The sequence below is a fragment of the Triticum dicoccoides genome, chromosome 5A (genome assembly GCF_002162155.2).
Source record: "Triticum dicoccoides isolate Atlit2015 ecotype Zavitan chromosome 5A, WEW_v2.0, whole genome shotgun sequence".
In the NCBI taxonomy this organism is placed as follows: Eukaryota; Viridiplantae; Streptophyta; class Magnoliopsida; order Poales; family Poaceae; genus Triticum; species Triticum dicoccoides.
The window spans coordinates 157,602,634-157,608,095 of record NC_041388.1 but is presented as its reverse complement, the minus strand read 5'-3'; the positions used below and the strand labels follow the sequence as shown (position 1 = coordinate 157,608,095).

The 5,462-nt window shown below is 49.0% G+C and overlaps 1 long non-coding RNA gene across 1 annotated transcript; it reads left to right on the top strand.

Annotated features, from left to right (window-relative positions):
• Positions 1-1,196: 1,196 nt before the first annotated feature.
• On the top strand, positions 1,197-2,608 carry LOC119300621. The gene is made up of 2 exons (XR_005146528.1): positions 1,197-1,634; positions 1,732-2,608. It is a non-coding gene; the product is annotated as an uncharacterized LOC119300621 (long non-coding RNA).
• Positions 2,609-5,462: the final 2,854 nt, after the last annotated feature.

Here is a 5,462-nt window from a genome sequence, read left to right as displayed (position 1 = left end):
ATGACAACTACGCGGCAGCGTAATGACGACGAAGCGGGACTCCATAGCATAGGGACACCGATGTGGACATGATCTAGACTCGGACAGCACTTCTTTCCAACGAGACTTCCCTGAAAGCTGGCATGACACGCCAGGTCAGTACATTGAATGTACTTGCAAGCTCACAACTAGCATAAACATAATGAAAAACAATATATGATAATTAGCCAATTGAATCATTAATGCAAAATCATACTTCAGATGCAGTGATCATGATCTCGTGACTTAAGTCCCTCAGACTTACTTACCAAACGGTGATCCCTCTTGGACCACAAACTGACCAACATCTTGGTCTTTAATCGGGTTACCTCGTAACCAAACAGTGATCGTACTCGAATCACAAACTGGCCAACAACTTGGCCTCCAGCATCAAGATGATTTCTCAACCATCCTCTCTTCAACCACGCAAGGTTATTATCATAGTGTGCATAATTATTTAAACATTGATCCATGGAGTGACCTACTTTTGAGCTTGTCCGTAACCGTGGACACGGCTATTGATAGATTTAATACACTCTGCAGAGGTAGTGCACTGTACCCACACCACAGAAACCATGGCCTCGCACTCCCATTCGGGTGGACCAATGGCATTCCGACAGAACCCCTCCATTGCCATGACACTCTCCCGGCCACTCCGACTCACTCCCCACTGGGCGAAGTCATGGGTGGCCCCGTTCCTACGAAAGACACCAACGGCCACCGTCGTGGCAAAACATAAATGGTCCCAAACAGGAACAAGGTACCATAACAACAACGGGCACAAGGTTATGTCTGCTTACCGGGCCAGGATAACGCACGCCCATAACCTTCTCTCATTGGAGGCACCAACCAGAGGCATGACAACAGACCGAATAAAGGCCTTCCCACAAAGGCAAATGTGGTTGCACTGGGGAAAATCTCGGTTCAGTGGCACCATGACCCGATCAACGATATGTTCAGGTTAAGTTATTATCAGGTTCAACTTAAAGTGAAAGTAACCGGTGTCTATTATGATAACATCTTTAAGAGTCTTATTATGATAACGCTAGGGATTATTCTGATAACACATGTGCAAACACCTCGCGAGCTCCACCGAACCGAAAAAAAATCTACCCAAGCCCCGCGTACAAACTTATCCATTCCCCACCCCACCACCCCACACCAAACCCACCCGCCTTCTCGGGTCGAACCCCACCCCCGACAACCTCCCACCCTGCAGCGGTGCCCCCATCCCCGACCACCTTCCACCCCGCGGCGCCTACCTCTCCCCTTCCCAGTGGATCCCGGCCCAGCGGCGGGGAACTGCTCTGGCCAACTTTCTCGCCCCCCTGCGCCGCTGCCCACCCCGCGTTGTGCGCCGCCGCCCGCACCGACCACCAACCTGCTCTGCATCTGCCTCAGTCTGGCGATATACCTCAGATCCAGCTCTCCCTCACGCTGCTGGTGAGATTCACCTCGCCGGATCCAGTGGCTGAGGCCACAGATCGTTCGATCCCGAGCGGATCTGTCGATGTGAGCCGCGAGAAAACAACACCGTTTGGTGGCGGAGAGCCAGGCCCGGCGCAGTGCCCTCCTCTCGATGCCGCCTCTCACCCCCCGTTCAATGCGTCGGTGTTGTGGGTGTCTTCCTTGCCGTGATATTTTTTGTCCACATGGGCCATCGGCTTGCCTCCTGATGTGTCATCGGCGGCCTTGATTGTGGTGCTTCTCCAGGGACCCCGGTGGCCTCGAGTGAACTGCAGCGGAGTCGCCCGGGATTGGCTACCCATCAGCAAGCGAATCTGGAGGCCCCAAGTTGCCGGCGGCAAAGCTCTGGATCGAGTCGAGCCGCTAGCCGTCTCATCCGCCACTGGAGCAGCGCGACCTTGCCGGTGCAGTGCACCGCGACTCCCACGTTCAGTGCAGTGGGTGTGTACCCCTCCTCCCCTTGCAGTCCAGCCGCCCTTGGCTTGCAGTGCGCTGGCACGCGCGTTGCCGTGCAGTTCATTGACGCATTTCCCTGACTTTTTTGTTTCCTGCTATTCCACTGAAGTGTGCCTCGCCTTCGTCCAGTTCCCTTTGCCTTTAGGTGTTTTTCAAAGGGATACCAAAAAAGAGGTTCAAACGGCGTGCAATATACGGTGGAGCGCTGCTACACTCCGCTGTCGAGCGACAGCCACAAAACGATGCCAGCATGCAGTTCGGTACCAAACGCGATGCACCCCGGGCATGAGAGTTCCTTCGGGCATCAACTTGAAGTGCACATGGTGTGAGAGTGGTGTGCAGTTTGATAGATGGTGTGGTGCGGTGTGCACGGGCACGTTCCCGTGCAGTGCAGCATGCGGGTTCTTACAGTGCGGAAACATCGGTGTTGTATGTATGTCGTTGGCTCATCATGCAATTTACTCGATGCTCTTGTGGAGTGCACAACCCATCTGCTTGCAGTTTCGCTGGCCGCGCGTGCAGTCTGCCACCCGTCCGGCACATGCGTGCAGAACATTTTTTATGAAAAAGTTGGGGGACGTTGTTCACTCCATCCATGTTTGCATTTTTGGAGATCTTTTTTTGAAAAGTGCACTCAGTTTGTATAAAAAAGAATGATGTTTCATTACCCCTATGTATGAAGTGCATTTTGTTTCGTGTGTTTAAAAAATTAGTTGACTACATTAACACCTGCAGTGTGTTTGGTCTTCGGATGTGGTTCACTTTTGAGAGTGATGAGGTTCACTTGTGCACAACATGGAAAATATGAAAACTTAACGAAACAAAAAAAATAGTAATGTGGTTCACTTCAATATATGTCGCGGTTCTCTCGCCCTCGTCTCTGTGGTCCACTCTGATTAATAAAAAATGTTGAAAAAAGACAACAAAAACTCGTTTGAGAAAATTTACATGCGACAAAAAGAAACCATGAAGTTCGCTCGATTGTGCGATGTAGTGTGGTTTTCAATCTGAAGTAGTGCATTCTTAAAGTTTACATCCAACAAAAAGGAACCATGAAGTTCCCTCGACTGTGTCATGCAGTGCGGCTTTCAATCTGAAGTAGTGCATTCTTAAAGTTTACATCCGACAAAAAGAAACCATGAAGTTCCCTCGACTGTGTCATGCAGTGCGGTTTTCAATTTGAAGCAGTGCATTCTTAAAGTTTACATCCGACAAAAAGAAACCATGTAGTTCGCTCGACTGTGTGATGCATTGCAGTTTTCGATTTGAAGCAGTGCATTCTTCTCTCTGATGAAGTACCCACGTCGATTTGGGTATCGCGAAAAACAGTGTCCGCATTTCGGTAAATTTAAAACTGCTCTTAAACCATAAGGAATTAGAGAGAGTGTTCTACATGAAAAAGTTGCGTCTCGTCGATATCTTTCCAACGGCACATCATTTGAATCATTTCGATGAACGGTTTGTAAAAATTTCGCGAAAAATGGCCGCTGCCACTTGTCGTCCGCTGCACGATTTTCAAAATTAACTTAAAACTGTAAGGAATCTCAAAACCATTACTACATATAAAGGTTGCACCTTGTCCATAGCATTCCAACGACGTATTACACGCCTCGTTTCGACAAATGGTTCAAAAACTAGAGTGAAAACAATACCGAAAATTGCAAAAAATTTAAAAAACGTAATTCTGCGATTTAGTAAATTTAAAACTGCTCTTGAACCGTAACAAATTAGAGAAAATAATAGATATGAAAAATATGCGCCTCGATGATATCTTTCCAACGGCGTATCATTTGCCTTATTCCGATGAGCGGTTTAGAAAAATTCACGAAAATACGCTCGCTGCCACTCGTCATCCGCCGCACCATTTTTGAAACTGCTCTTAAACCGAGAGGAATCTTGAAAAGTGTTCAACATGGAGAAATTGCACCTAATCAATAGCTTTTCAACGGTATATTATACGCCTCGTTCCAATAAACGATTGATAAATTAGAGCAAAAACAGTACCGGAAAAACACTGTACCGGAAGGCGCACCTGCCCGTACCCATGGATTAGCTAGGGGTGGTCGGACGACATCGGAACGGGCGTCTCCAGCGGCGACAGAGAGCGGGGGTCGCCGGAGTTGGGGCTAACGGCGACCAGAGGCTGCACCAGTGGCCCCAACCGGGTCGGACGGCACCACGGAAGCACGACGGAGGCTCTGGAAGAGTAACCCGAGCTTGGGAGGGGCTGCAGCTGCAGGGACGACCCGAGGGGATCGCCGGCGAGCTTGAGCTCGGGGACGGTGACCCGAGGCCTTCCCGGCGGGGCTACGGCTTCCTACTAGTTTGTGGAGTGTGTGAGAGGGCTTTGTAATGCTCGAGAGGGCTGGGGAGGGCTGTATTTATAGCCGAGCGATGTGAGGGGTTCAGGCTCTGCCGGAGGACACCTGGAGATGGCGTCCGACGAAGAACGACATCAGTGAGCGAGGGGGAAGGCGACGCAGGTCACGCGGGCATTGTGAGCAGGCGGGGACGAGCACAGTAACGAGGGGGTGGCGACGAACACAGTGCGTGACACACTGTTGGGTTGGCCGGACCGCGCACGTTCTTGCTGCGGCGAGCTTCGGTGTCGGCGAGCGCCATGAGGGATTTAATGGAGTAGAGACGGGGATGGTGGCGAGGTTTGGCGAGGTGCGGCAGGCGGGGAAGTGAGCACGCACCGAATAGAGAACTCGATGGCACTCGGAGCTCGGCGACTAGCGGGTTGGCACTGTGCACATGCGTGGTCACCGCGTGAACTTCGGCATAGAGCCACGGATGGCCCCAATTTCATGTTTGGCGTGTAGTCCTTAGTGTTTTGGGTAGAGCCAATGCTTGGATTCAAGCTCAGGTGCAGTAAGATGGATTTTCACTACAAGGTAAGTTTCTGGACAATAATTTTGAGAGCTTACTGTGGTCAAAATACTAAGATTTGGGAGCTGATATTTGGAGGTTAGCAATCATCTAGGAGGGTGGTGATGCACAAGAAAATTCAGCAGCATTGGAGCAAGTAAAATGGTAGTTGCTGTAGAAACTACCATTTCTGTCCAGAACAGAAAATATTTTCTGTAGCAAAAATATTCCAAAAGGTGATGAAATATTTTTGCTCAGGAAGGTATCCTAGGGTTCAAAGAATATTTGTGAATTTTCGTAGATTTTTGTGGGCAAGAAAAATTGGGGTTGCTTTGGAGCACAAGTGGCTGGTTAGGGTTTTAGGGGGAAAAATGAATATTTTTCATTTAAGAAAAATATTCATAATATTATTTTGAGGTTGATCAGAGAAGAAGTGATGGCTAGAGAGAGAAATGAGTCACTTGGGTGAATGTCAAGGTGGTGCCCAAGTGTTTAAGTCCAACTGAAGTGATTCAAACTCCAAATTCAAATCAAAACCAAATAAAATCAGAAAAAGAAGAGAGGGCAAATACCAGGCTGTCACAATAATACTCCTTGGTATGCTGACTATGCCAATTATATTGTTTCTAAATTTATACCACCTAGTTTCA